General features: G+C 48.9%; 1 protein-coding gene across 5 annotated transcripts in view; it reads right to left on the reverse strand.

Moving 5' to 3' along the window:
- The window catches only part of MFSD11 (major facilitator superfamily domain containing 11), a 132,203-nt gene that overhangs the window by 54,482 nt on the left and 57,889 nt on the right, over positions 1-19,832 (reverse strand). For 2 of the 5 annotated variants that reach the window (XR_009210113.1, XR_009210116.1), the window contains exon 15: positions 357-543. The exons of the other annotated variants lie outside the window; for them this stretch is intronic. The gene's annotated coding sequence lies outside the window, so the exon portion shown is untranslated. The remainder of the gene's footprint in view (positions 1-356; positions 544-19,832) is intronic. 5 annotated transcript variants of the gene reach the window in all.

The following is a 19,832-nucleotide window of genomic DNA, read 5'->3' on the forward strand; positions in this document are numbered from 1 at the left end:
TCTCATAAGTTGTGTTGTTTTATCTGGGCAAATCCTGGCTTGTTCCGGGTGTGCAGACTGTGCAAAGCCAATGTTGCTGAAGCTGTGTAATGCTGTGTTGCACTGGAGGTTCTAGGAGGGTGCAGCTCTGTGGCTTTTGCTCTCTGGTGTATTCCTTTCCTCTAACCTACAGTAGGGGCTGGGGATTTGCAGAATTTATCCCAATAAGGAGGCATGCTTTAAACATTTTTCATACAGTTGGGGTGATTTTTACACTGATCTTTCTTGCCTGCTCCTCCTTATAACAAATAATTTAGTAGACACCTGGCCAAAGTTCTAGGTGCTGGGTGAAGCTGTCTGGGAATGACACTGGGTACCTGCTGAGTGAGCTGATCCCAACAATGTTAGCATTTCTTGTGGTCCACAGTCTTCATTAAAAGTAAACTTTTGCTGGGGTGCTGTGGCTCACGCTTGTAATCCCAGCACTTCAGGGAACTGAGGCAGGTGGATTCCTTGAGGCCAGGAGTTCGAGACCAGCCTGGGCAACATGATGAAACCTTGTCTCTACAAAAAAAAATACAAAAATTAACTGCCATGATGGTGCACACCTGCAGTCCCAGCTTCTTGGGAGGCTGAAGTGGGAGGATCGCTTGAGCCTGGGAGGCAGAGGTTGCAGTGAGCCAAGATCACACCACTGCACTCCAGCTTGGGCAACAAAGCAAGACTTTGTCTCACAAAAAACTAAAAAATAAAATTTTGCCCAGCACAGTGGCTCATGCCTGTAATTTCAGGACTTCGGGAGGACCACATGGGCAAATTGCTTGAGCTCAGGGGTTACCAACCTGGGCAACATGGCAAAACCTTTTTTCCCTGAGATGGAGTCTTGCTCTGTCGCTCAGGCTGGAGTGCAATGGTGCATTCTCAGCTCACTGCAACTTCCGCCTCCCGGGTTTAAGCGATGCTCCTGTCTCAGCCTCTGAAGTAGCTGGGGTTACAGGCGTGCGCCACCACCCCCAGCTAATTCTTTGTATTTTTAGTAGAAATGAGGTTTCACCATGTTGGCCAGGCTGGTCTCGAACTCCTGACCTCCTGATCTACCTGCCTCAGCCTCCCAAAGTGCTGGGATTACAGGCATGAGCCACCGCGCCAGGCCTGGCAAAACCCTGTTTCTACAAAAAAATTCAAAAATTAGCTGGGTGTGATGGTGGGTGCCTGTAGCCACAGACTGAGGTGGGAGGATCACATGAGCCTGGGAGGTCTCAGGCTGTAGTGAAGTTGCAGTGAGCCAAGAGTCACACCACTGTGCACCAGCCTGGGGCAACAGAGTGAGACCCTTTCTCAAAAAAAAATGTAAAATTTCAGTGAAACTATTCTATGTGACACTATAATGGTGGACACATGACATATAGATTTGTCAAAATCCATAGAATCAAGAGTGAATCCTCGCGTGAACTAGGGACCTGGGGAGATGGTGATGTGTTCATGTGGGTTCATCAGTTGTAACCAACCCACTCCTCTATGGAGGATGTTGATAGTCGGGGGTTATGGGTGGGGGAGGAGGAATAGGGGATTTGTGGGCACTCTATGCTTTCTGCTCAATTTTGCTGTGAACCTAAACATGCTCTAAAAAATAATGTCTCTTAAAAAAAAAATTTTTTTTTTTTTTTGAGACAGGTTCTTTCTCTGTTGCCCAGGCTGGAGTGCAGTGGCATAAACTCAGCTCACCGCAGTCTTGACCTCCCGGGCTCAAGCAAACCTTCCACCTCAGCCTCCCAAGTAGCTGGCACAACAGGCACACACCACCATGTCTGGCTAATTTTTGTGTTGTTTTGTAGAGATGGGGTCCCACTACGTTGCCCAGGCTGGTCGGGAACTCCTGGGCTCAAATGATCTGCCCACCTCAGCCTCCCAAAGTGTGAGATTACAGGTGTGAGCCACCGTGCCCGGTTTCTTGTTTCTGCTTCTGACATGACATCATCACGTCTCCTTCTCTGACTCTGACCCTCCTGCTTCCCTCTTACAAGAGCCCCATGATGACACTGGGTCCACCCAAATAATCGAGGACAATCCCCTTCTCAAAATCATTAACTTAATCACAGCCATATGAGGTAACAGGCTCTGCGTATTAGGACACGGGCATCTTTGGGCACTCATGATTCTTTCCACCACACCCACCAAACAATTAAGTGCTAAATTATGTGAAAACTTTTTTTTTTTAATTTTTTGGGAGATAGGGTCACTCTGTTGCCCAGGCTGGAGTGCAGTGGCACAGTCTCGGCTCACTGCAACCTCTGCCTCCTGGGTTCAAGCAATTCTTGTGCCTCAGCCCTCCGAGAAGCTAGGATTGCAGGCTAATTTTTTTTGGAGAGATGGGGTTTCACCATGTTGTCCAGGCTGGTCTCGAATTCCTGAGCTCAAGCGATCCACCTGTCCTGGCCTCCCAAAGTGCTGGAATTACAGGCGTGAGACACCACACCCAGCCCATGGAGACAATTTTACTCGAAGAGATAAATTTGATCCATTCCAAACCCCAGCAGTCCCTTTTCAATTCTGAGTGCCTCAGAAGTCTTCAGACTCAGCTAACTCTTGCCACTCCCAACAGTGCTTCTCAGGGAGCGAGGGAGACAGTTTTGCTCCCAGGAGACATTTCACAACACCTGGGGTTGTTCTGGTTGTCATAACTTCAGGAGGGAGAGCTCCTGTCATCTACTGGACAGAGGCTGGGAGCACTGCTCAACATCCTGCTATACACAGGACAGCCCCCCACGACGCCATACGCAACCACAAAAAAACGATGAACTCTGAATGTCAAAGCGGCTAGGCTGAGAAACCCTTCTGAGAATACAGAGAGGAATGTCCGGGGAGCACTGTAGCTCACACCTGCAATCCCAGCATTGTGGGAGACTGAGGCATGAGGATGACTTGAGGAGTTCAAGACCAGCCTGGGCAACGAAGCAAGACCCCATCTCTACAAAAAAGAAAAAAAAAATTAGCCAGACATGGTGGCACATACTATTAGTCCCAGCTACTTGGGAGGCTGAGGCAGGAAGATCGTTTGAGCCTAGGAGTTGGTGGCTGCAGTGAGTTATAATTGCACCACTGCACTCCAGCCTGGGCAGCAGTGCAAGACCCCATCTCTTAAAAAGAATCTCTGCTGCACATAGTGGCTCACTCCTGTAATCCAAGCACTTTGGGAGTCTGCAGCAGACGGATCACCTGAGGTCGGGACCTCAAGACCAGTCTGACCAACATGGAAAAACTCCATCTGTACTAAAAATACAAAATTAGCCGGGCATGGTGGCAAATGCCTGTACCCCCAGCTACTTGGGAGGCTGAGGCAGGAGAATCGCTTGAACCTGGGAGGCGGAGGTTGTGGTGAGCCGAGATGGCGTCATTGCACTCCAGCCTGGACAACAAGAGTGATACTCCGTCTCAAAAAATAATAATAATAAAAGAATCCTACCACTTTGGGAGGCCAAGGCAGGTGGATCACCTGAGGTCAGGAGTTTGAGACCAGCCTAACCAACATGGTGAAACCCCATCTCTACTAAAAAGACAAAAACGAGCCAGGCGTGGTAGTGTGCGTCTAGAGTCCCAGCTACACGGGAGGCTGAGGCACGAGAATGGCTTGAACCTGGGAGGCGGAGGTTGCAATGAGCTGAGATCGCACCACTGCACTCCAGCCTGGCGACAAAGCTACACTGCATGTCAAAAAAAAGAAAAAGAAAAAGAGCAAGGCTCCAGGAATTAGGAAGGCCCGCGGCTGCTGCAGAATTGAAAACATGTGCCTTCAGATCAACTAGCAGCCTAAAAACCACAGTGACAGGGACAGCGACTCCAAGAGGCATCTCTCTGACCCCGAAGACACACTGACTGTGTTAACTCCCACCTCTCCCTTCTTAGGCAGCATAGAGCGGCACCGACACTGAAGTCCCCTGCTTGGCACACACCCTGCTCCATTGATCACTTCTCCCCCACCACCTGGGACTGCTGGTTTATTCACCCAGTGCTGGCACTTTAAGATACTTTACTGCCTTGAAATATTCTTAATCTCATTTTCCTTTGCATGAAATGAAATTCATTCTGCAGCTCCCCCAAGGTCATTTTTTATCTCTTCGCTCCCGGCAACACTGGTAAAGAGAGCTCTGAGTTCCTTTCTTTGGCAGGCTGTCACTTTTCCCATTTTCAAGCAGAAGTGTTAATTAATGCTTGCAGGCTTGACTGAGTTTAAATTGGCTTTACCGGCCAGGCACTGTGGCTCATGCCTGTAATCCCAACACTTTGGGAGGCTGAGGGGGGCGGATCACAAGGTCAGGAGTTTGAGACCAGCCTGGCCAACATGGTGAAACCCCATCTCTACTAAAAATACAAAAATTAGCCAGGTGTGGTGGTGGATGCCTGTAATCCCAGCTACTCGGGAGGCTGAGGCAGGAGAATCCCTTGAACCTGGGAGGCAGAGGTTGCAGTGAGCTGAGATCGTGCCACTGCACTCCAGCCTGGACAACAGAGCGAGAATCTGTCTCAAAAAAAAAAAAAAAAAAAAAAAAAATTGGCTTTACTGTGGATACCTTGCAGTTTCCAATAATACAGACATACAAGTGGTAAAAAAAAAATCTACACAGGACGGCAGGGTGCTCACGCCTGTAATCCCAGCACTTTGGGAGGCCGAGGCAGGAGAATGGATTGAACCCATGAGTTCAAGACCAGCCTGGGCAACATAGTGAGACCTTGTCTGTACAAAAAATAAACAAAATTAACCAGGCATGGTGGTCCACACCTGTGATCCCAGCTACTCAGGAGGCTGAGGCAGAAGGATCACTTGAGCGCCCGGAGATCAAGGCTGCAGTGAGATCATGCCACTGTACTCCAGCCTGGGCAACAGATCAGGACCCTGTACCCAAAGAGGGGAAAAAAATGTTAACAGAAAAACCAAACTCCGTAAAACGTTTTAAAGAGGTTTATTCTGAGCCAGTAGGAGTGACTGTGGCCTGGGTTAACAGTCTCAAGAAGTCTTAAAGTGAACCAGAAGTGGTTAGGCTACAGTTGGATTTTTTTTTTTTTTTTTCTGAGACTGTCTCGTTCTGTCACCCAGGCTAGAGTGCAGTGACACGATCTCGGCTCACTGAAACTTTTGCCTCCCGGGTTCAAGTGATTCTCCTGCCTCAGCCTCCCGAGTAGCTGGGATTATAGGCACGTGCCACCACACCCAGCTGTTATTTTGTATTTTTGGAAAAGATGGGGTTTCACCACGTTAGCCAGGCTGGTCTAGAACTACTGACCTCAAGTGATCCACTCGCCTCGGCCTCCCAAAATTCTGGGATTACAGGCGTGAGCCACTGCGCCCAGCCTACAGTTTGATTTTATACATGGAAGGTATACATTGGTTTAGTCCGAAAAGGTGGGATACCTTGAAGTAGGGGCTTACAAATCATAAGTAGATTCAGAGGTCTTTTTTTTTTTTTTTTTTTTGAGGCAGAGTCTGTCACCCAGCCTGGAGTGCAGTGTCACAACCATAGCTCACTGCAACCTTGATTTCTCATGCTCAAGCAATCCTCCTGTCTCAGCCTCCCAAGTAGCTGAGACTATAGGAGCACGTCACCATACCCAGCTGATTTTTAAATTTTTTGCAGAAATGGGGTCTTGCCATGTTGTCCTGGCTGGTCTCCAACTCTTCAGCTCAAGCAATTTTCCTACCTCGGCCTCCCATAGTACTGGGATTATAGGTGTGAGCCACCTTGTCCAGCCTCAGAGATTTTTTTTTTTTTTTTTTTTTAAGACGGAGTCTCACTCTGTTGCCCAGGCTGGAGTGCAGTGACACGATCTCAGCTCACTGCGACCTCCACCTCCCAGGTTCAAGTGATTCTCCTGCCTCAGACTCCCTAGTAACTGGGACCATAGGCGTACACCACCACGCCTGGCTAATTTTTGTATTTTTAGTAGAGATGGGGTTTCACCCTGTTGGCCAGGCTGGTCTCAAACTCCTGACGGCAAGTGATCTGCGTACCTCTGCCTCCCAAAGTACTGGGATTACAGGCATGAGCCACCACACCTGGCCTACTCAGAGATTCTTTAATCTGCAATTGGTTAAGGGAACATAACTTTGTCTAAAAACTTGGAGTTAGCAAAAGGCCAGGCATGGTGGCTCACACCTGTAATCTCAGCACTTTAAGGGAGGCCGAGGAGAGCGGATCACTTGAGGTCAGGAGTTTGAGACCAGCCTCGTCAAAATGGTGAAAGCCTGTCTCTACTCAAAATACAAAAATTAGCCGGGCGTGGTGGCTCACGCTTGTAATCCCAGCACTTTGGGAGGCCGAGGCGGGCGGATCACGAGGTCAGGAGATCGAGACCACGGTGAAACCCCGTCTCTACTAAAAAAATACAAAAAAATTAGCCGGGCGTGGTGGCGGGCGCCTGTAGTCCCAGCTACTCGGAGAGGCTGAGGCAGGAGAATGGCGTGAACCCGGGAGGCGGAGCTTGCAGTGAGCCGAGATGGCGCCACTGCACTCCAGCCTGGGCGACAGAGCGAGACTCCGTCTCAAAAAAAAAAAAAAAAAAAAATACAAAAATTAGCTGGGGCGTGGCAGCGAACACCTGTAGTCCCAGCTATTTAGGAGGCTGAGGCGAGAAGATCACTTGAACCTGGGAGGTGGAGGTTGCAGTGAGCTAAAATCACACCACTCCACTCCAGCCTGGGTGACAGGGCAAGACTCCATCTCAATAAAATAAATAGATAAAACTTGGAGTTAGCAGAAAGGAATGTTTAAGCAGTCAGCCACAATACGACCTGCGCAATATGATCAGGTTACCACGTGCTGGATGTCCCGCAGGCATGACTTAACCCTTGCCTACCATGGCTTTACATCTTGTTTATAATTTGGTGTCATACTGCCACAAAGAGGCTGTTTTGTCAGCCTCCTGATCTCTATTTTATTGTTAACATTGGTAAGTTGTGGCTCCAAAAGAGAGAAGATATAACAAGGTATGTCCGACCTCCCTTCCCGTCAGAGCCAGGAACTCCATTTTATTTATTTGAGATAGTCTCGGTCTGTCGCCCAGGCTGGAGTTCAAGGGTGGGAACTCGGCTCACTGCAGCCTCCACCTCCCAGGTTCAAGCAATTCTCCTGCCTCAGCCTCCTGAGTGGCTGGGATTACAAGCACCTGCCACCATGCCCAGCTGATTTTTCTATTTTTAGTAGAGACGGTGTTTAATCGTGTTGGCCAGGCTGGTCTCAAACTGCCAACCTCAAGTGATCCGCCCGCCTCGGCCTCCCAAAGTGGCGGGATTACAGTTGTGAGCCATCACACGTGGCCAGGAACTCAATTTTAAAGGTTTCTCTGGTGTCCTCTTGGTCAAGTGGGGGTCTGCTCATTTGGTGGGGGCTTAGGGTTTTATTTTTAATTTACGGTGTCATATGCTTATTTCAACTTCTCAAATTCTAGTTCATCCCACCGTATTTAGTAAGCACCAAAGTAAAGGCTCTGTGGAGAGGCAACTGAACACAAGTGCAGGACAAGGAAGCCCATTCTGGAGCTGGCTGTGCCGCCCACCTGTCCTCTCAGGCAGGTCCCCATCTTTCTGAGCTCTGTTCCTGAGCCATCACATGAGGATACAAATCCATCTCCTAACTGGCAGGTGCAAGGATATACTTGAAAGGACTCTGAAAAGTCAGATTCTACAAATGCTATCTTACTCTACAGGGCAAGGCTGTGGAACTAGACTTACTCTCACTCAAAAAAGCACAGGCAACAGAAACTGCCTGAGGGACACAAAATTCCAGGGAGAGAATAAAGTCCAAACCTGAACTTGACCAAACTGACCGAAGTCCTCACTGCAGTTTGGCAAACCCACCCTTGATTTGGCCACATAATTTGACCTTCTCTGCGTCATACTGTGTCTGGAATTCGTGGGTTTTTGGTCTCCTTCACTGCAAGAATGAAGCCACGGACCCTCGCGTAAGTGTTACAGTTCTTAAAGGCAGCGTGTCCAAAGCTTCTTCCTTCTGGTGGGTTCATGGTCTCGCTGGCTCAGAAGTGAAGCCGCCGGCCTTACACGGTGAGTGTTAACAGCTCTTAAGGCAGCGCGTCTGGAGTCGTTGGTTCCTCCCCTACCGGGTTTGGGGTTTTGCTGACTTTAGGAGTGAAGCTGCAAACCTTCCTGGTGAGTATTACAGCTCATGAAAGCAGCATGGACCCAAAGCCTGGGCAGCAGCAAGACTTACAGCAAAGAGCAAAATAACAAAACTGCCACGACGCGGAAAAGACCAGAGCAGGTTACCACTGCTAGCTCGGTCAGCCTGCTTTTATTCGCTTATCTGGCCCCACCCACATCCTGCTGATTGGTCCATTTTACAGAGAGCCGATTGGTCTGTTTTACAGAGAGCTGATTGGTCCATTTTGACAGCATGCTGATTGGTGTGTTTACAATCCCTGAGCTAGACACAAAAGTTCTCTATGTCCCCACTAGATTAGCTAGATACAGAGTGTTGACTGGTGTATTTACAAACCCTGAGCTAGACACAGAGTGCTGATTGGTGCATTTACAAACCTTGAGCTAGATACAGAGTGCTGACTGGTGCATTCACAAACCCTTAGCTAGACATAAAGATTCTCCAAGTCTCCAACAGATTAACTAGATACACAGCACTGATTGGTGCATTCACAAACCCTGAGCTAGACACAGGGTGCTGATTGGTGTGTTTACAAACCTTGAGCTAGATACAGAGTGCTGATTGGTGTATTTACAATCCCTTAGTGAGACACAAAGATTCTCCAAGTCTCTACCAGACTCAGCAGTCCAGCTGGCTTCACCCAGTGGATCCCACACTGAGGCCACAAGTGGAGCTGCATGCCAGTCCTGTGCTGTGTCCCTGCACTTCTCAGTCATTGGGCAGTCGATGGGACTGGGCGCCGTGGAGCAGGGGGCGGTGCTGGTTGAGGAGGCTCTGGCCACGCAGGAGCCCATGGCGGGCGGGGGATGGGGGGAGGCTCAGCCATGGCAGGCTGCAGGTCCGCAGCACTGCCCCGGAGGGAGGCAGCTAAAGCCCGGAGAGAAATCGAGCACAGCAGCTGCTGGCCCAGGTGCTAAGCCCCTCACTGCCTGGGGCCAGCAGCGCCGCTGGCCGCTCCCAGTGTGGGGCCCACCGAGCCCACGCCCACCCGGAACTTGCGCCGGCCCGCAAGTGCCGCACGCAGCCCCGGTTCCCGCCTGCGCCTCTCCCTCCACACCTCCCCGCAAGCTGAGGGAGCCGGCTCCGGCCTTGGCCAGCACAGAAAGGGGCTCCCACAGTGCAGCGGCGGGCTGAAGGGCTCCTCAAGCACGGCCAGAGTGGGCGCCAAGGCAGAGGAGGTGCCAAGAGCGAGCAAGGGCTGTGAGGGCTGCCAGCACGCTGTCACCTTTCACTATCTTCACATAATAACAGGAATAAGGGCTGGGCGCAGTGGCTGACGCCTGTAATCTTAACACTTCGGGAGGCCAAGGCGGGCGGATCATCTGAGGTCGGGAATTGGAGACCAGCCTGACCAACATGGAGAAACCCCGTCTCTACTAAAAATACAAAATTAGCCGGTCATGCTGGCACATGCCTGTGATCCCAGCTACTCGGGAGGCTGAGGTGGGACAATCGTTTGAAACCAGGAGGCAGAGGTTGCGGTGAGCTGAGATCGCACGGTTGCACTCCAGTCTGGGCAACAAGAGTGAAACTCCATCTCAAAAAACGAACAGGAAGGCCGGGCGCGGTGGCTCACGCTTGTAATCCCAGCACTTTGGGAGGCCGAGGCGGGCGGATCACGAGGTCAGGAGATCGAGACCACGGTGAAACCCCGTCTCTACTAAAAATACAAAAAAAAAAAATTAGCCGGGCGTGGTGGCGGGCGCCTGTAGTCCCAGCTACTCGGAGAGGCTGAGGCAGGAGAATGGTGTGAACCCGGGAGGTGGAGCTTGCAGTGAGCCGAGATCGCGCCACCGCACTCCAGCCTGGGTGACAGAGCGAGACTCTGTCTCAAAAAAAAAAAAAGAAAAGAAAACGAACAGGAATGAGATTTGTTTCTTGCATTTGGAGTAAGGTGTTGATAAGGCACTGCCAAAGTGGGTAGTACTTCCTCACATCTGGCCGGGCGCGGTAGCTCACGCCTGTGATCCCAGCACTTTGAGAGGCCGAGGCTGGTGAATCACATGAGGTCAGTAGTTCGAGATCAGCCTGGCCAACATGGTGAAACCCCGTCTCTACTAAAAAATACAAAATTTAGCCAGGCATGGTGGCATATGCCTGTAGTCCCACTGCACTCCAACCTGGGCCAGAGTGAAACCCTGTCTCAAAAAATGGTAAAAAAAAAAAAAAAAAAAAAAAAAAAAGGCCAGGCACAGTGGCTCATGCCTGTAATTCCAGCACTTTGCAAGGCCAAGGCAGGCAGATCACCAGAGGCCAGGAGTTTGAGACCAGCCTGTCCGAAGTGGTGAAACCCTGTCTCTACTAAAAATACAAAAAATTAGCCGGGAGTGATGGCAGATGCCTGTAATCCCAGCTACTCAGGAGGCTGAGGCAGGAGAATCGCTTAAACCCAGGAGGCGGAGGCTGCAGTGAGCCAAGATCGCACCATTGCACTCCAGCCTGGGCAACAAGAACGAAACTCTGTCTCAAAAAAAAAAAAAAAAAAAAGTATTTCCTCGCATCTCACCTAGTCAAAACCCAGGGCCCACACACCCTATCCCATGCATGTGAGATGCTCACACTGTCAACATAAGCAGTACCTTAGTATCACCTCATTACCAATAGCAGCACAACAACAAGTCAAGTTAGAGGTGAAGCTCAGCTCACCAATCAGGTTATTCTGATTTGGATCAGTTAGAAGGAAAGGCAGGAGAGGCTCAATATCTTGAAAACAACACTCGTTTGCATACATAAATACTTAATGGCCCAGCATGAGTTCCATCAATACAGAAGCAGTGTGTATTCACTCCCCACTGTGTTCCATGAATAGATCTTCTCTTGGTGCCCTAAATTACATTTCCTGTAATCGTGTTAACAAAAAGGACAGATGTGTAGGACAATCTATCAGAGGCAGTCATATTTAAAGTCTCTGTTGCCAGAAAAAGGGGTCTCTACCCAGACCCTAAGCGAGGGTTCCTGGATCTTGCGCAGGAAGGAATTCAAGGCAAGTCACAGAGTGCAGTAAGGAGAGATCATTGGCTGGGCGCAGTGGCTCACACCTGTCATCCCAGCACTTTGGGAGGCCGAGGCAGGTGGATCACGAGGTCAGGAGTTCAAGACCAGCCTGGCCGAGATGGTGAAACTCCGATTCTACTAAAAATACAAAAATTAGCTGGGCGTGGTGGCGGGCACCTGTAATACCAGCTGCTCGGGAGGCTGAGGCAGGAGAATCACTTGAACCCAGGAGGCAGAGGTTGCAGTGAGCCAAGATTGCACCACTGCACTCCAGCCTGGGTGACAGAGCAAGACTGCATCTCAAAAAAAAAAAAAAAAAAAAAAGAGAGAGAGAGAGATCATCTATTGAAAGCTACTCATTTTGCAAGTAAGCCTTACAGTATAAAAAAATAAAACTAATTTTTTTAAATAAATAAGTAAAGCTACTCAGTTGGGCGGGGTGTGGTGGCTCACATCTGTAATCCCAGGACTTTGGGAGGCTGAGATAGCAGGTATCCCTTAAGCCCAAGAGTTCAAGACCAGCCTGGGCTACACAGCAAAACCCCATCTCTACAAAAAATACAAACAATTAGCTGGGCATGGTTGTAACTGCCCAATGGGCTCACCTTACCCACGGCCTACACAGAGCCAATTTATCAAGACAGGGGAATTGCAATACAGACAGTGTAATTCAGGCACAGCCGGCTGTGTGGGAGACCAAAGTTTTATTATTACTCAAATCAGTCTCCCTGAGCATTCTGGGATCACAGTTTTTAATTCAGGATAATTTGGTGGGGGTGGGAGAGAAGGCCATTGAGTCAAGAGTGCTGACTGTTGGGTCAGAGATGAAATCATGCAGAACTGAAGCTGTCCTTTTGTGCTGGAGTCAATTCCCAGATCAGGAGCCACAAGATCAAATGGGCCAGTTTATGTATCTGGGTGGTGCCAGATGATCAAGTGCAGGGTCTGCAAAATATCTCAAGCACTGATCTTAGGAGCAGTTTAAGGAGGGTGAGAATCTTGTAGCCTCCAGCTGCAGGACTCCTAAACCATCAATTCTAATCTTGTGGCTAATTTGTTAGTCCTACAAAGGCAGTCTAGTCTCCAGGCAAGAAGGAGCTTTGCTTTGGGAAAGGGCTGTTACCGTCATTGTTTTAAACTATAAACCAAGTTCCTGGCCGGGCGCGGTGGCTCACGCTTGTAATCCCAGCACTTTGGGAGGCCGAGGCGGGCGGATCACGAGGTCAGGAGATCGAGACCACGGTGAAACCCCGTCTCTACTAAAAATACAAAAAATTAGCCAGGCGTGGTGGCGGGCGCCTGTAGTCCCAGCTACTCAGAGAGGCTGAGGCAGGAGAATGGCGTGAACCCAGGAGGTGGAGCTTGCAGTGAGCCGAGATTGCGCCCCGGCCCCCCCCCTGGGGGCCAAAGGGGGACCCCCTTCCAAAAAAAAAAAAAAAACCAAGTTCCTTCCACAGTTAGTTCAGTCTACGCCCAGGAATGAATAAGAACAGCTTGGAGATTCAAAGCAAGATGGAGGTGGTTAGGTCAGATCTCTTTCACTGTCTCAGTTATAATTTTGTCACGGCAGCTTCAACCTCTCGCTTCCGGTTTTTTGTTTGTTTGTTTGAGATGGAGCCTCACTTTGTCACCCAGGCTGGAGTGCAGTGGCGCAATCTCGGCTCACTGCAAGCTCCGCCTCCCGGGTTCACGCCATTCTCCTTCCTCAGCCTCTCGAGTAGCTGGGACTACAGGCGCCCGCCACCACGCCCGGCTAATTTTTTGTATTTTTAGTAGAGATGGGGTTTCACCATGTTAGCCAGGATGGTCTCGATCTCCTGGCCTCACTTTGGTTTTTATAACATCTTAATCTTAAGGTGTTGACTAACGAATATGGAAAAAGGGTGAAGACTGCTCTAACTTCTTCCTGCTGATCATGGATGTAATGCGGGTAGGTGTTGACCCCAAGATGAGAGGAGTGGAACTCCTTTGCAATTGTCTGAGTGTACTCATGCAGTAGCTGGGATTACAGGTGCATGCCACCATGCCCAGCTAATTTTTGTATTTTTAGTAGACAGAGGGTTTCACTATGTTGGCCAGGCTGGTCCCGAACTCCTGACCTTAAGTGATTTGCCTGCCTCGGCCTCTCAAAGTGCTGGGATTACAGGCGTGAGCCACGTGCCTGGCCCTCCACTGTACGGATAAACCACATTTTATCCATTTACACATGGATGGCATGTCAACTGTTTCTAGTTTTTGGCTATTATAAATAACGATGCTCTGAACACTCAAGTGCATGACTTTGTGAAAGTACATTTCTAGGAGTTAGAGTTGCTGAGTTACATGGTCGGTTTATGTGTAGTATTTTGAGAAGCTGCCAAATTGTTTTCCAAAGTAGATGCACCATTTTACATTCTTGTTAGCCATATGTGAGGGTTCCAGTTTCTCCAAATCTTCATCAATACTTGTTATTATCTGTCTTTTTTATTACAGTAATTGTTTTTTTGTTGTTGTTGTTTTTGAGACAGAGTTTTGCTCTGTCACCCAGGCTGGAGTGCAGTGGCACAATCGGAACTCACTGCAACTTCTGCCCCCTGGGTTCAAGCGATTCTCCTGCTTCAGCCTCCCGAGAAGCTGGGATTACAGGTGCCTACCACCACACCTGGCTAATTTTTTTTGTATTTTAGTAGAGATGGGCTTTCACCATGTTGGCCAGGCTGGTCTCAAACTCCGGACCTAAAGTGATCCACTCGCCTTGGCCTCCCAAAGTGCTGAGCGTGAGCCACCGTGCCCAGCCCAGTAATTGCCTCAGAGGCATTTGAAACCAGAGCGACTCTATCTTGAATAGGGGGTGGGTAAAATGAGGCCAAGACCTACTGGGCTGCATTCCCAGGAGGTCAGGCGTTCTTAGTCACAGGATGAGACAGGAGGTCGGCAGGACTGGTATCACAAGATATAGGTCATAAAGACCCTGCTGATAAAACAGGATGCAGTAAAGAAGCCAGCCAAACCCACCAAAACCAAGATGGCAACTAAAGTGACCTCTGGGCCAGGCATGGTGGTTCATACCTGTAATCCCAGCACTTTGGGAGGCCGAGGCGGGTGGATCACCTGAGGTCAGGAGTTTGAGACCAGCCTGGTCAACATGGTGAAACCCTGTCTCTACGAAAAATGCAAAATTGGCCAGGTGTGGTGGTGCATGCCTGTAATCCCAGCTACTCGGGAGCCTGAGGTAGGGGAATTGCTTGAACCTGGGAGGCAGAAGTTGCAGTGAGCTAAGATCACGCCACTATGCTCCAGCCTAGGTGACAGAGGGAGACTCCGTCTCAAAAAAAAAAAAAAAATTGCCCGCTGGCCATTCTCACTGCTCATTATATGCTAATTATAATATATTAGCATGTTAAAAGACACTTTCACCAGCGCCATGACAGTTTACAAATGCCACGGCAACATCCAGAAGTCTAAAAAGGGGAGGAATCCCCACTTCCAGGAATTGCTTACTCTTTTCCTGAAAAACATAAATAATCCACCCCTTGTTTAGCACACGATCAGGAAGTAACCATAAAAATGCTGCTCTGAGCCAGGCACGGTGGCTCACACCTGTAATCCCAGCACTTTGGGAGGCTGAGGACGGCGGATCACCTGAGGTCAGGAGTTCGAGACCAGCCTGACATGGTGAAACCCCGTCTCTTCTAAAAATACAAAAACAATTAGCTAGGCATTGTGGTGGGCGCCTGTAATCCCAGCTACTCGGGAGGCTGAGGCAGGAGAATTGCTTGAACCTGGGAGGCAGAAGTTGCAGTGAGCTGAGATCATGCCATTGCACATCAGCCTGGGCGACAGAGTGAGACTCGGTCTCAAAAAAAAAAAAAAAATGCTGCTCTGCCTATGCAGTAGCTATTATTTCTTTTTCTTCCTTTTTCTTTTCTTTTCTTTTTTTTTTTTTTGTTGAGACAGAGTCTTGCTCTGTGCCCCTGGCTAGGAGTGCAGGCCATGATCTCAGATCACTGCAACCTCTGCCTCCTGGGCTCAAAGCTGGAGCTACAGGTGCATGCTACCAAGCTTGGCTAATTTTTTAAGTTTTTTGTAGAGACAGGGTTTTGCCATGTTGGCCAGGCTGGTCACGAACTCCGGGCCTCAAGTGATCCACTCTCCTCGGCCGCCTGAAGTGCTGGGATTACAGACGTGAGGCACCATACCCGGCTGGAGTAGCCATTCTTTTATTCCTTTTTTTTTGAGACAGAGTCTCCCTCTGTTGCCCAGGCTGAAGTGCAGTGTGCCATCTCGGCTCACTGCAACCTCTGCCTCTCAGGTTCAAGCGATTCTCCTGCCTCAGCCTCCCAAGTAGCTGGGATCACAGGCACACGCTGCTGCGCCCAGCTGATTTTTATATTTTTGGTAGAGATAGGGTTTCGCCATGTTGCCCAGGCTGGTCTTGAACTCCTGACCTCAGGTGATCTGCCCGCCTTGGCCTCCCAAAGTGCTAGGAATACAGGTGTGAGCCACTGCACCCGGTCTGAGTATGGTATTAATAGAGGGATAAATACAGGAAATTCTAAGTATACCCTCTACACTGAAACATAGAAACACATCTTAAGGTTATTTTACTGCAGTCAGTCAGTTCTGCAGCAGCAAGAAAAGTGTATAGACAGCTATGCACTGCCCTCAACCTCACTGTTCTGTAGCCAGAAAACAAATAATAATGTACCATTATAAAGGGCTTTTTCAAACAGGTTATTATGTGTGTCATTTTCTTTCTTGAAAAAAAGATTAATGGCAGCAACAATCCACTGCGAGTTGGCTATTACCCACAGACAAATGGCCCCACCGATACAAAGAGACTACAGCACAAAGGAGAAGGCTGTTTAATTGGAAAGGATTTCATAGGTGACCATTACAAAGGCAGTGCTTCCCTCTGTGCCAGTTTAAGTGATTTATTACTGGACACGCAAGCCAGCTTTTGGACTTTTTACCTCCCTTAAGGATCCCACTTCAGTAGTAGCTCCAAGAAAACCCTTTTAGCCAGATACTTACTAAAAAGAGAAAATAGCAAAACCGAAGGCTAAGCCGGGCACAGTGGCTCACATTTGTAATCCCATCACTTTGGGAGGCTGAGGCAGGTGGATCACTTGACACCAGGAGTTCGAGACCAGCCTGGCCAACATGGTGAAACCCGTCTCTACTAAAAATACAAAAATTAGCCGGGAGTGGTGGCACATGCCTGTAATCCCAGCTACACAGGAGGCTGAGGCAGGAGAATCACTTGAACCCAGGAGGCGGAGGTTGTAGTGAGCCGAGGTCGCACCACAGTACTTCAAGCCTGGGCAACGGAGGCAGACTCAGTCTCAAAAAAAAAAAAAAAAAAGAAAAAGAAAAGAAAAAAAGAAAAGAGAAAAGAAAAGGCTATAGGAGTGGCTGGAACAGCAAGAAGAAATGCAGGAAAAATCATGGGGAAAGGGGGTATGAGATGATGCATCTGATCAGATAATAAAACATGCTGGAGTTTTTTCCCCCAATAGAAGATTTAGGTGACTTTTAAGCTTTAAGCTTTGGGCAAGGTTGGGGGTGGGAAAAAGGTGGGGGAAGAGAAATGCTTTGCAATAATGTTTAGGACACAGAGGTGTGGTTCTGCGATATAATTAGGAACCATGAGCTCAGCGCAGTGGCTCACACCTGTAATCGCAGCACCTTGGGAGGCCGAGGTGGGTGGATCACTTGAGGTCAGGAAACCCTGTCTCTACTAAAAATACAAAAAATTAGCCAGGTGTTATGGTTGAACCGGGAGGCAGGGGTTACAGTGAGCCAAGATCGTGACACTGCACTCCAGCCTGGGTGACAGAGTGAAACTTTGTCTCAAGAGTTCCCTAAGTTTTAAATGTTCTCCAAGGTTCCTTCTGTGCCTATATCTTATGATTCTGAATCTATTGCATTTCCATATTTTCTTTCTTTCTTTTTTTTTGTTTTTTTTTGAGATAGAGTTTCACTCTTGTTGCCCAGGCTGGAGTGCACCGGCGCAATCCTGGCTCACTGCAACCTCCACCTCCTGGGTTCAAGCAATTCTCCTGCCTCAGCCTCCCGAGTAGCTGGGATTACAGGCATGCGCCACCATGCCTGGCTAATTTTGTATTTTTCATAGAGATGGGGTTTTGCCATGTTGGTGAGGCTGGTCTCGAACTCCTGACCTCAGGTGATCCTCCTGCCTCAGCCTCCCAAAGTGTTGGGATTACAGGTGTGAGCCACTGTGCCCGGCCTCATTTCCATATTTTCCAAATCATAATAGAGCAACGGCTCATTGGTTGCTAACCACTTCCTGAGAGTCACCTTGAGGCTCAGACCTTTACTAGGTGTGATATGATAAGAAATATATTTGGTCTTTGTCCTCAGCGGCACAGAACTCCTACAAGCCTTGGAATTTCCTGAAAGACAGGAGTGTCTTTGGTTGTTCTGAGCCCCTTTGATCACATATGTACTGAGGTGACAAAGGGTGGGGTCCCTATATAGCCTCACAAATGGACTGGTCACCAGAAAGACCAAGTGATTAGAAGGTTGGGCGTTTCATCCCACCCACTGATCTCCTGCAAGGGCAGGGAGGAGGCTGCCATTAAGCTGCATAAAATCTCTCGAATCTGGAGACGTGATGAGCTTTGAGGTTGGTGAACACATGGGGTGCTGGGAGGGTGGCGTCCCTGGACGGGGCTTAGAGGCTCTGCACCCCCACCCCAAGCTCACCTTACACATCTCTTCCATTTGGCTCTTCTTGAGTTGTAACCTCTACAATAAACTGGCAATTTTAAGTAAATTGTTCTCCTGGGCCAGGCATGGTGGCTCCGATGTGTAATCCCAGCACTTTGGGAGGCTGAGGTGGGAGGATTGCTTGAGCCTGGGGGTTCAAGACCAGCTTGAGCAACATTGTGAGACCCCGTCTCTACGTAAATTTATTTAAAACATTAACCAGGTGTGGTGGTGCGCACCTGTGGTTCCAACTACTGGGGAGGCTGAGGTGGGAGGATTACGTGAGCCCAGGAGTTTGAGGCTGCAGTGAACTATGATAGCACCACTGCACTCCAGCCTGGGCAACAGAGTGAGACCCTGTTTCAAAAAAAAAATTGTTTTCCTGAGTTCTGCAAGCCATTCTAGCAAATTATCAAATATGAGCTGGGGATTGTAGGAACTCCCCTCCCTTTACAGCTGGTCAGTAAGAAGTATGGACGGCCTGGATTTAGGACTGGCATCTGAGGTAGTGGGGGTAGTGTCAGAGGCATTTGAACTGGGGCAACTCCAACTTAAATAGGGGCTGGGTAAAATGGGGCTGAGACCTGCTGCCCCGCATTCCCAGGATGTCAGGCATTCTTAGTCACAGGATGACAGGAGGTCCTCAGGACTGGTATCACAAGATACAGGTCATAAAGACCCTGATAATAAATACAACAGGATGCTGTGAAAGAAAAAAGGCCAGCCCAAACCCGCCAAAACCAACACGGTGACTAAAGAGGGACCTTTAGTTATCCTCACCCTCATTATATGCTAATTATAACATATTAGCATACTAAAAAACACTCCCACCAGCGCCATGACAGTTTACAAATGCGATGACAATGCCCAGAAGTTACCCTCCCCTATATTGCTTAAAAAGGGAGGAACCCTCAATTCTGGGAGTTGCTCGCTCCTTTTCTGGAAAACTCTTAAATAATCCATCCCTTGCTTAGCAACTGATCAAAAAATAACCTTAAAATAAACCAACAGTCCTCAGGGCTGCTCTATGGAGTAGCCATTCTTTTGTTTCTTTACTTTTTTTTCTTTTTTCTTTTTTTGTTTTTAATTGAGGCAGAGTCTCATTCTGTTGCCCATGCTGGAGTACAGTGGTGCAATCTCAGCTCACTGCAACCTCCACCTCCTGGGTTCCAGCAATTCTCCTGCCTCAGCCTCCCAAGCAGTTGGGACTACAGGCGCCTGCCACCACGGTCGGCTAATTTTTTGTATTTTTAGTAGAGATGGGTTTCCACCATGTTGGTCAGGCTGGTCTCGAACTCCTGACCTCGTGATCTGCCTGCCTCGGCCTCCCAAAGTGCTGCAATTACAGGCATGAGCCACCATGCTCAACCGAGCCTCAGCTTTCCAAGTAGCTGGGGCTACAGGCTCGTGCCACCATATCCAGCTAATTTTTTTTTTTTTTTTTTTTTTTGTATTTTTAGTAGAGATGGGGTTTCACCATGTTGGCCAGGCTGGTCTCAAACTCTTGACCTCAGATTCACTTGGGCCTCCCAAAGTGCTGGGATTACAGGCATGAGCCACCGTGCCCAGCCTCGGAATTCTTTCTTGTGTGAAATCCAAGAACCCTCTCTTGGAGTCTGCATCAGGATCCCTTTCTTGTAATGGTAGTCTTGTGGGACTGAGCCCTTACTTAACCTGTGGGGGTCTGTGCTAACTCCTGGTAGCGTCAGGATTGAACTGAATTGTTGAACACCCAGCTGGTGCTACAGAGTTGGTTGGTGTGGAAGAAAAACCCCCAGAGATTTGGGGTTGGAAGTCATCAGACTAGTCAATGTCGAGGATATCAGACTGTAGACTGTATGATGTAGACTATAAATGACAGTCCTTCCCCATAAGAGGTAATGTAGTTGTGAGAACAAGAAAAACACATGGGGGGAAAAGGAAGCAATGCAAGACGAGGCGTGATTCAGCCTGGGGGAACTTCACTAAAGTCAGGAAAAG

This window comes from Hylobates moloch, unplaced genomic scaffold, assembly GCF_009828535.3.
Source record: "Hylobates moloch isolate HMO894 unplaced genomic scaffold, HMol_V3 SCAFFOLD_15, whole genome shotgun sequence".
Taxonomy (NCBI): Eukaryota; Metazoa; Chordata; class Mammalia; order Primates; family Hylobatidae; genus Hylobates; species Hylobates moloch.